Consider the following 12084-nt stretch of genomic DNA (forward strand, 5'->3'; position numbering starts at 1 on the left):
TCTGTATTCGCATTTGTTTAACCAGTCACACTAACCGTGACCTAAAGTGGTATTTTTGCCCAATATTAACGTTTGTTGATCAGGGATTGTTATATTTGTTACTTACAGTTACTTTGCTGTTCACAGAACAGCCTCAGAATTGAGCTTCAGATCTGTCCACCTATCCTCCAGCATGCTGCATTACCCTCTAATACATAAAAATAAAACCTGATAAACAGAATTCAGCATGCAGAAATCAGATCACCAACTACTACAGAGGTGGTTATGTAATTCATCATGAGCTCCAGCTGAAAGTAGATTCAATCTACAAAATTAAAGAGAAGATTAGTTTCAAGTTTAGAATAAAAACTTGAGCCTGGTTTCAAACAAGGAACCTTTCACATGAAGGGCTTTAATCCTTTGGATATAGTTTCTTAAGTCAACATATGGTTTATACTGATGCTAAGTCAGACCAATGAGAATTGCTGTCAGCACTGAACTGCGTGGTGAGAAGCGCTGTTACAGCAACACGGAGTAACAAGAATCACATCCCAGACAGAAAGAGTCTCCTGATGAACACAGATAGTGAGGGGTTACAGTCGGCGGACATTCATGTCTGGAAAAAGTACAATATCCGTACTGGATAACTGTTTCATCCCAATATCCGGCTTATCACTAATAACAAGTGATAGTCCTCCATAGTAAAAAGAGAAGTCCACAAATTTTAAAACCCTTTTAAAATGAAGATTATTTGAGAGTGTGGGGTCAAGCTGCAAAAACCCAAACCTCCTGGAAACATCCAGAGGACCACTGTCAACAGCTCCAACAGGTTGTTTAAGGCTCTTGTAAATATTGTGATGCTAAATAAAGAGCATATTATACAGAATGGAAGTGGACAACTATTCAAATTGTTCTGCTGATGTGCACATTCACACAACACAGTTTTTATAGATCCCAACTTTGGTTTGGGAAGTAGAATAGGCCAATGCATCTTTCAGGCCTCGTTTGGAAAGCACACAACAATTATAGATAAGGCCCCAGACACCTAGCCTGGCACACCCTGACCAATTCTCATTGAAGAATGAGTTTAAAACCTGGAATTGTTTAACTGACTTATGGCTCGTGCATAAATTTGTGCCACTCTCTCTCTTCGGAGTGCCATCTGCATTCTGCTGCTGTATAATGATGAATATATGTAACAAAATCAAAGAAGAAACTCTAGAAGAAAGAAACAAACAGCTGTCTCTCTGGTTTATTTGCATACAGCACAGTTAAGTGAGAGCTGATCACGTCTGGTCACTCAGAGTACAGTGTACACATTTAAATACCAGGTTTGAACAGATGCACTCTGTTGCTATGCAGTCCTGATGGGCTAGGTGGGCCCCCCAACAGCGGTTGGGCCCTGGTGCATTGCAGCAGTTGCCTAGCTGCAGTTTTATGACTGGGTCATGTAATGGATGCTGACTGATGATAATGTTTGTTCTTCTATATTGACGCACAGCGTAGCCTCCAATTCAGTAGCGTTATCATCATGCAGTGTACACACAGCAAACTTGACTTCATAGCCAAGTAAATGTTTGGCTTGCAATGAACTTATAGGACTGGAAATCATGCAGTATATGTATTCCTGCCATTAGGAGAGCCTCCAACTTGTTGGAAAATGCTTTCTATTGAGGAAATTCTAGGCACAAAAGCTCAGGTGAATTTTGACGGAGGCCTTGGATTCTGGATGCCAGGCTAACAGCCATCTAAGAGTTTAGGCAAAAGGGAAAGATTGATGGGAAATAGTGGCCTATTGACTGAAAATGCTTTCATCGCCTGAACCACCAAGGCTGGGGAGGAGTTATGAAAAACAGGCAGGTACAATTTGGTTGGCCTATGCGCTAAAATGATAGAGAAACTTTAAGGCTCCATCAGGAGAGGCCATGTCTCTGAAGCAAACAGGACTGTAGGACCCAAATAGAGATTTCTGTTGATTTTCTTGCATTCTTTCTTTGTATTAGTATGTGGATGTGAATGGAAAAGAGTGTCAGTGTGCATGTGTGCCTTTGGGAGAATGCATGGCCATAAGTGTGTTTACCCCAACCTCGAGTAGACCAGACAGTCTTAAACTTCACCTGACTCAGGAAGTTGCAATTGGAGCCCAAGGAGGAAGGCTTAAAAAGCAGCTGCCACAGCATCTGGGTGTAGCTGAGGAAGGCAAGCAGTTTTTTTGACCATGTGGCTGCATCAAGGAACTAGGTCTGTTTAAAGACTCTTTTAGTTTAAAGATTTTTTAAATTTTATTTCAACTTATCTGTAATTCATCAACAATTAATGCAATAAACGGTCATTGGGACCGCTGGATCTACTTCTTACTCCTCATCTTTTATCTGCATGTGTCCAGACTAAATCCATCTCAGCCATCTGTAGTAGCCAAGCAGCAGACTAAAGGGATTTTCTGAAATTGCTACTACAAGGACACTCATTCCCTTAATGTTGCTAATGGACAAGAACATTGCAAACAGTGTGAGAAGGAGATGCTGGATCAAAGGCCAAGAAGTCTATTGATCTAGCATTAAGAAGTACTGTAAGGGTAGATGTGGGAGAATGACATGTTGAAATATGGCTAGTGCTGTTACAGTGATTTATAAAAGCATGTGCAATAGTGGATCCACTTTTTATAATTATTGATTAAAGTGTTGGTTCTGGTAGCCCTGTTAGCAGACCAGCTAGATGAGTCAGCATGTGAAGAAGCATACATGCTAACAGCATGCAAATGATCTTATCTGAATTAAAGTGTTAGCACAGGTAATCCTGTTGTGTTTTTAATGGAAACTTGGTTAGGTCACAGGTGAAAAGTCTGTGACATGCTTTGGTGAAAATACCCTCAAGTTGCACAGCACCCCTCTCTCTCAGTGTAAACAGCCCTGTTCAACATACTCTGTTTTAGAGCTTGTTCCTGTCATACTGATCCACTGCTCTCCTCTTCCATCTCTTCACTCATTCAACATAATGCTAGTGTGTCTGGTGCTTGTGAGAAAAACTGCACCTTTCATAGTGATAGCTCTAAGTCTGTGGATGAAAATACTCATAGGAGGCATGGTAAAATCCTCATGGAGACTCTGATGTCACAGAGGGACTCAGAATCTAAATGGATGGTTGAATCACATGATCGTTGACTGAGTCAGCTCACAAAAAACTCACTAGGTTGTCTTACTTTGAACAGACAGACACGCTAGAGACCTATATTTAAGTGTACAAGCACTGAAAAAGGAACATTTCCATGATATGCCCCCTCTGAATCCATCATTAAGAAATGGAGGGAATATAGTACATCCTTTAATTTGCCTAGAGTAGGCTGTTCTCACAAACTGAGTGACCATGCAAGAAGGAGACTAGTGAGGGAGATCATCAATGGCTACCCAGAGTTAAAAGCTTCAGGAGCTGAACACCTGCTACCTGTTACATGTTGTACATGTTGGTGTGCACAAAATTGCATAAACCTTAAGTTTTAAGAGCCCTAGAAGCCCACAAGCTCTTATAGATAAATTGTAATAATATTAATTAATAAAGATTAATATAAATGGCACAAATTATGAAATTGGTAACATTGAGAAATGAGTTCTATTAATTCATTATTTTATTTGTTCATGTATTTAAACCTTGTACAATTACATTTCAGCTGACAGCTGCCATTCATTCTCTTCCTGCTCCCAGTCTCAGTAACACCTGAGCTGTCACACAGAACCGGACTTTTGGTGTCCCCACCCCGACCATGTCCTTCCCCCACCCCACTGTGTTTTTCAGCCAGAGGGACCTAACTGTGTGGGTTCGGCTAATCGACCATGTTGCTGATGTCAGCTAGTAAAGCAGTCCCTGCTAAATGATACAGATAGCTAAAGATAATATCTAAACCAACTTATTTTCCCCATTTACTGGCTACTCTGAGTTAGGTCTCTCTTGAGAATGAGACTCAATGTCTCAATGAGACTACCTCTATAAATAAAGGCTAAATAAAATAAAAAAGCTTCAGGAGCTGAACACATGTTGTATGTACATATTGGTGTGCACAAAATTACATAAACCTTAAGTTTTAAGTGCCCTAGAAGCCCCCACAAGCTCTTACAGACAAAATATAATGATAATATTAATGAATAAAGATTAATATAGATGGCACAAATTAAGAAATTGCTAATATTGAGAACAGAGTTCAATTTATTTTCCCCATTCACTGACTACAAGCCAAACTGCACAGGCTGGTGGGCTGAGGATGCGTTTGTTTTGTGAAAGGGGTGACCCAGCAGTCTCTTCCTGTTTGTGTCACTACATGCATTGATTCAATGGTGTAAGCTGTGTCATAAATGAAGCGCTCCTTTTCTCCTGAACGCGGCAGTCTGAGGTGGTCACAGGGCAGCTAGCTCTCACCACAGTGAGCTAGAAGCTACACAGAAATGGTGAGTAAATATATTTTACTGACTCCTGACATAATACTGTGAAGTTTACTGCATACTGTAGGCGCTTATATGACAGCATTAGAGTGCTTTGTTGCAGCGGAATGCAGTAATTTAACCGGGATGTTAGCTAATGCTAGCTAGTTTCAGACGTTAGCACATGCTAGTTAGCGAATGCTAACTAGCTTCTGACATTAGCACGTGCTGCAATGACAAGTAAGATAGCATGTTTTCATGAAAAATCAGCACTAGGAGATAACTGGAAAGGATCATTTTTACTGCTATCATGGATAGTCTAAGTACAGAGAAAAACAGGTCTGTGTTTGTGTGGTCTGGATCTGCTCAGTATAAGCTTTGCCCAGAGATAATCTCTGTTAGGATTTGGAACTATATTCATTATTTTAGACTTAAACATTGTGCAGCTGTAATGTAAAAAATGACATTTAGTTTGTGAGCTAATACTGTAATTAGCATACCACATGACAGCTGCATGTGATCTACACTGTCAGTCAATAAAACATTTGATTTGAAAATATTTTAGTTTTACTGTTTGACTTTTTATGAATACACAATCCCTGAAGTCCTCTCATGTGAGTACTCAGACTATCGTGTCTAGACTTCATGAATACAACTGAATGCAGTAAACACCACAAATTGCTCAGGCATTTCAATTTTAAAAAATAGCGCAGATTCATTTCACAGTGTTAATGACATCAGTAACTGGACCTTAAAGTGGAACTTTTGTTGGCAGGAGGACGGTCCAGGTTTTTCACCACCTGATGCCACCTTGGAGTGCACAGGTATGAATGAATATCCTCTATCCTCTCACACTAACAGTACCACTAGCTGTAACCCATCCTATAATGATGATTTTGTGGTATTGAGGTTTGTACTTGTTTCTTAGAGTATTAAATGCTAAAAAATATTTTTATTTTCTTAAATTCTGTTGCAGTGTCTGACGTAATGCCCAGTATGGCCTTTCAGAAGGAACAGAAGACAGAAGTAAGAATCTTTGGTTCTTAAATTCAGTTACTAATTCAGAAGCATTCCAATGAGTTGTGAGCCCACCTTCACTCTTCACTACACATAATAGATTTAAATATAACACATATTTTATCTTAAAGGGGGAGTGTTGGTTTTATTGGCACTGAAGCACACCTGTGATGAACACATGTGCACATGCATTGCAGACAGGGTGTGTAACCAATGTGAAAAGTTTGCAATATTATTTGTCAGCTGTATAACTGACCATCAAACACTGTATGAATAGTTTGATGTTCAGTGTCAACATAATGATCTCATGATGCATGAATATAAAAATTTGATCATGGTGGCACATGCACACATTATTGTTGTCTACACAGTGTGCAAACAAAGAAATAATTCTGTGCTGCATTTTCACCTTTACTACAGTAAATAATAGACTGGAGAAAATTCACAATGCCACTATCATACACCTATTGACAGCTACTGGAAGGTGGTGTGTTTTCTTTGATGTTACTGAGTTAATGAGTTGGAGTCATGGATCAATCAAACCACCTCAAATGTCAAAACGATAAGTGACCATTGTGTCTGTTTTTATTGTCTCTCTTGCACGACATACACTGTATGCATGTATGAATTTCAACTTGGTTATGCAGACTGCAAATATTCTATTTCCTCACTTGGCGAAAAGAAGACCTGGTACACAGCACTATGGTTATTTATATATATTATATATAAATATATATATATATATATATATATATATATATAAATATATATATATATATATATATAAAGAAATATTCACGTTTGGTAGAAATCTTTTGTTCCCCAGTCTTTCATACTGTAAAGTCAAATGTCCCACAAAATGCCACAAAAATATGATCTTGAAATAAAAAACAAAACAGGGATTTGGCTACACAGCATTCTTAAACTTATATTTTGTGTGTTGTAGGTTCAAAGTCGTTGGATGCATCGCATTCAAAAACTGAGAGAACATCATGTTGTTTGTGAAGATCGCTATGAGAAGGCGCAAGCAATGAGGTTAACCGAGGAGAGGGAGAAGACTTTGCTTTTACATCATCGCCTAAATGCAACGGTTAGTAGAGTTACACGTTCTTATAACTGTTACAGAAGCACGTGATGAGTAAAACTTTATTATAATAAGTAATTATGACTTCAGTTGCAGCAAATTAGCTTTGTAATTCAAAGTCATCTTTGAGGCATCTTTCAGAAATGCCCAGCACACTGCAGTAATCTGAACTGAATGAGAGCAGGTTGTGATACCTGTGATGTGCAGTGTTGGGGTACTGGCCCTTAATCTAGTATATTTCACACTACATGCTCTACACAGGGAACCACAGGAACCCTCAATTAAAATTTTTCAATGGGTATCCTGATCATTTTTACTGTTACATTATGTTATGCATGCTATTTAATTGATTTCACAACCAGTGGATGTAAAAAACGTGCATTTTGTTGACCGTCTCATATTTATTTCATAGAAACTTCAAAAAGAGTGCTCCAATGACAGCGAGGGTACAGTGATTGTTGACCACACCAAGGATACCAGTGTCCCTGAGCTCAAAAGAGCAGACAGCATCATTGTAAGTACATCTATAAAACTTAATATGCTGTAGGTCATGGTATAATATAAGTAATGAACAGAGGACAAGGCAAATGAACAGCCACTTACCGATTGTCTGAAAATAACATTACAGTAATTGCAGTAGTTGAATTTCTGGCATTTTCATCTAAAACCGTGGTCCTACATCTTCAGGTGTCATCAGGTATGGAGGTGACTGTTGAGTGAGTAATTGTGGCATTTTTTTACACTGCCTTTTGATTTTGGGAGTATTCCTCCTTAATTCTGGCTCAGTGTTCTGTATAAATGCCTCAGAGACTGAGTTGTGGATTCATTTTGTTCCACCTTTGACCCAGTGGAGGCAGTAACAGAGCTGGAACAGCTTTGTGAATGGGATGCCCTGGCGTTCCATAACCAGATGTGATTTTGATTAAATCATCTGCTCCATTGCACATTATTTTCAAACAATTTTTTATGAATTTTATCTAATTAGTATATGATCATGCTGTCAAACAATTAATTGCTGCACAGTAATCACATGTGCACTAACACAAAATAAGTTACTGTTACTTACACAAGTCCAGTAGTCTCCTGTCAGGGCAACATGTTTGGCTACAGCTATATCCTCATGCTTTTTTCCTTTACAGTTTCATAGAGCCAATGAATTTTGACATTATTGTGCCTCTTGATGGAGCCTTGTACAATGCGTCTTGAGAGGCAACTAGCTTCTGTCAGCATAAAATGAGCTTGCAGAAAACATGCATTTCTTTAATTCAGTTAATATTTCAGAGACTGGGAGTCAAAAATTTGACTTTTGTTTAGATGTCAAAATGCCTTTAACTGTGTGTATATTCTACCAAGGAAACATGGCAGGACACAGGCGTTGTACATTAAATGATTATATTTCCTTATAACACTTTTATGTTCCTTCTAACTTCCACACATACATTGGTCTTCTGAAAATTTCTAAATAATCTGATCACATTTTTGATGTATTTGGGTTTCTTAGGGCCTTAGAAGTTTTAAATATGTTACTTAGCTGAGGCCATGCATGCAAATCCCTGCTTTCTCTATACTAAAATGCTTATTTATTAAAGCTGTTGTGTTTGCAGACAAATCCAGGGTTAAAAAGAAATCCACTGCAGACGACGCTGGACAAAACAGATCCATATCCAGCCCAAGGTAATATTATTTCAAGGGGTCCGGGGTTTATTGTCCTTCAACATGTTAAGATATCAAAAAATGAAATCTGTTACTCAGGAACAGCAGCGTACCAAAACTAGTAGTATTTTGCAAGATATCATAGTTAAGGTTTAAGAATAGTTCAGAGGACAGATTTAAATCAGAAAGTTCATAAGCTGCACTGTAGCCTCGTTGTTCTAGCTTTGAGGCTAGACAGCCTGCTACCTGCAGGGAGGAGAGTGAGCAGTTTGAGGTTTTCAATGATACATGATGCTTTGCTTGTCATTGAGTTTGCCTTGACTTTTGAGAAGTAGGTGAAACACCAAATCTCAGTGCTGCTTATTCCTGGTCCTGGGAACCCACTGTCCTGCATGTCTAAGATGTTTCCCTCATCCAACACACCTAATTCAAATGATCTGCTTGTTCAGAAGTTGTTCAAAAGTCTGATAAATATTCATTAATTTGAACTGGGAAACATCTAAAACATGCTGGACAGTGGCTCTGAAGGACCAGGACTGAGAAACACTAGTCTAGATGATGCAATGTAGCCACAAGACATGAGAGATGTGTCTCAGGAGGCAGTGTGCCATTCAAACCAGTTAGCCTGTTTTAATTTTGTGGCCAGTTGGGTTAAACCCAATGTTTTTCTCAATTTTGTTCTTTTATTTTAATAGGAAGGTTGGATAAAAAGATGCCACTGGGAGGTCACACAACAACAAGCAGAAGGTAAGCTGTTTAAAGTTTTCTGCAGTGGGTTGTGAAGGGGCTAGCTTCCTCTGGTGTTTAAAAAGCCATAGCACTGTTACAGGTCTGATGGCTTGAGACAGCATTGAGCTGGTATTAATGTCGTAGCACATCTGTGTATTTTTAACTTTTAAAGGACTATTAATTTACTGTCCCATTTTACTTAGGAAAATCTAAAGCTAAAAGGAGGAAGTGGACTGAGGAAGAAATCCAGGCTGTGGAGAGAACCTCATGGAGAAATGTGGCAGGGAGTGAAATTTTATGTGAAAAACCGCATTCATGCATTAAAGAGAGACTCTGCACAACTAAGGTAAAGTTGGACATTTATGATGTTGCTGCCAGTTGGAAGATTCTTCATTCTGCTAGTTACGGTTATTATACAGCATAGTTATGTTGGAGTCTGTAAAGTTTGGAAGCACTGATTCTGTTTCAGGCTGAAACAGGCTGAATCGCTTGTTTGAGAGCATTACAGCTTGTACTGTGGGAACAGTTTTTTATGCCACACTGTTGCATGCCCCTTGTTTGTGCTTTACAGTAAACATGTGCATTAAACAGGTTGCGGTTACTGAAACTAATATCTGAACAATGTTCATTTATCCATTTCACACAATTGTGATCCTGTGAATTCTACATAATTTCAGAAATATCCAGAAAATATTGTGCACTTGTTGCCCAGAATTATTTGTTAAAGGAAAACTCTTTAATACAAACATTTTATTTAGTGTAGTCTGATGTGCACAGATCATTAATCAATATGTAATTACAGCAAAGACTTAACAGTAAGTATACACAAATTCAACATAAAAATAACGAACAGAAATATGCAAAGAAGACAGCTATCTGTGTTTTCAATAAAACTATTAATTCTAAATATTAAACTCCACTGCTTACCTTATACAGGGTTTAAATATATAGAAATAAAAAGTCTTCACAGAAGTGACACCTACTGGTGGTTTATGGTATGACATAATGGGAACGTCCCCACAAGGGTGAAAGACCTGACAAAAACAAATTTTTGAAATTTTAATAATTAAGGTGATTTCAGAGAGACCAAGGTCCCTCCAAAAAATCTGACTCAAAATCAATTTTTTATGACTTACAAAACGCCTGTAATTCATGTTTGAAGTGAGGTCCCCATCGAGCAGGTTCCAGAAAACGGCAAAAATTTCGTCCCCACGGGGTAGAAAAACACGTATGTGTGTGTGTGTGTGTGTGTTGCAGGCCACAGGAGGTTGTGTTAATAAAGCTGAGAGCCTCCGAAAGGCTGAACCACTTTGTTTCCTTTCGGCAGCTCTGCACATCTGTGTGTGTTTCAAGCAACCGTGTGTGTGTTTTATTCCGCAAATACAACTCTGTGAGCGTGTATCATTCTGTGTGTGTATATATATTACACGTGCACATGTACAGTAGGTGTTTATGTGCGTAAAATAGTATGTAACGCATCACTTGTATCCCCGAGCTCCATAAATGGGAGGAGAGAGACCACCTGAGTCTGACATGACAAATGGGCTGATGCTAATAACACATGGTGGTCACAGAAGTAGTAAGAGTGAGTGTGTGTGTGTGTGTGTGTGCTAAATCTCTCAAGCTTTATTGCATTGCAGGTATATGAGTGTCTGACTCTGTACACATTTGCACAGTTGCAGGTATTTATGTTGTGCAGCTTATTCATCTTACATCTAGCATGAGCTCTATGTCATGTGTAGTGTATGCGTGTCTGTGTGTGTGTGTGTCTGTGTGAGAGAGAGAGAGAGAGAGAGAGAGAGACAACTGGGGCAAGGTTAAAACATATTTATCCAGCTGTTGCAGGTGGACATTCTTCATGTTTAGAGGATGATCCATGGAGCTGTCTACAGACCGCCCTGCTTCGCCTAACAGCCTCCCACATTAAAAAAAAAAAAAAAAAAAATTGTGGAGAGACTGGAAACTGCTGGGTCGGTCCTGGTAAAAACTCCCTCGGTAAATATACTGCCCAGCCAAAAAAAAAAAAACATGTTGGACTGCCTTTAGCTTTGAGTATGGCACTCATTTGATAAGCTTCTGCAATGTCACAGCATTTATTTCTGTCCAGAGATGCATTAATTTTTCACCAAGATCTTCTACTGATGATGGGAGAGTCGGACAAAGTCTTCTCCAGAACATCCCAAAGGTTCTCAGTGGGGCTGAGGTCTGGACTCTGTGGATGACAGTCCATCTCATGCTCCCTGATCCACTCATTCTCAATGTGACCCCATGAATCCTCATCGTCATCTAGGAACATGAAGAAAACCTCTACTGATGTAAAGACCTGGTCATTCAGTATCTTCAGGTATCAGCTGACCTCATTCTTTGGGAACATAACGTTGGTGAACCTGACCAACCCCAGATCATAACCCTAACCCCCACAGGCTGGTAGACACTAGCCATGATGAGTGCATCACTTCATCCACCTCTCTTCTTACCCTGATGCCCTCATCACTCTGGAACAGGGTAAATCTGGACCCATCAGACCACATGAACTTCTTCCATTCCTCCAGAGTCCAATCTTTATGCTCCATAGCAAACTGAAGCCTTTTTGTCTGATTATCCTCACTGATCAGTTTTCTTAGAGCTACAGCTGTTTAGTCCCAATCCTTTGAGTTCCCTTCATGTGGAAATGTTCTTACGTTCACTGTTAATCATGAGAGTTCTACTGTTGATTTCCTACAATCATCTAAGAGTTTGTTCCTGGAAACTGATGGTTCTTTTAAAAAGTAGCTTCTGATGCTGTTTTACCACTACTACACTGCACTACTTTTGTGTAAAACCTTTTAAAATCTACTTGTCATTCAAGACCAAAGCAAGCTTTTGGATACTATCGTGACACCAGTGGTACATCACACTTTACATAACATTTTTTTCTGGATTAGCTGATGAATCGATGAAGTAGAGGAAGCAGAATTTGTCACAGACCAAACTTATTTTCTAGTCTGTTGTGTAGCTCATTGCTCTCAAATTTTTCCATCTTTTAAAGGTTGGTATTGTATCCATAGAGTCCATGTAAAGAATGGATAGCATCCGATTCTGAGTGTGAAGCAAATGCAAAAATGTTTTAAACCTGTGTTCTTTCAACAGTCAGAAGGGGGCGACTCCTCCGTTGCAAGAAGAAGTCTGACTGAACAGAAGTCTATGAGAAAATGACTCATTTCTCACTTGACC

The 12084-nt window shown here is 39.1% G+C and overlaps 1 protein-coding gene across 4 annotated transcripts in view; it reads left to right on the plus strand.

Moving 5' to 3' along the window:
- The window catches only part of sdccag8 (SHH signaling and ciliogenesis regulator sdccag8), a 129887-nt gene that overhangs the window by 78418 nt on the left and 39385 nt on the right, over nucleotides 1-12084 (plus strand). The window lies entirely within an intron of this gene.

The sequence above is a fragment of the Amphiprion ocellaris genome, chromosome 16, assembly GCF_022539595.1.
Source record: "Amphiprion ocellaris isolate individual 3 ecotype Okinawa chromosome 16, ASM2253959v1, whole genome shotgun sequence".
In the NCBI taxonomy this organism is placed as follows: Eukaryota; Metazoa; Chordata; class Actinopteri; family Pomacentridae; genus Amphiprion; species Amphiprion ocellaris.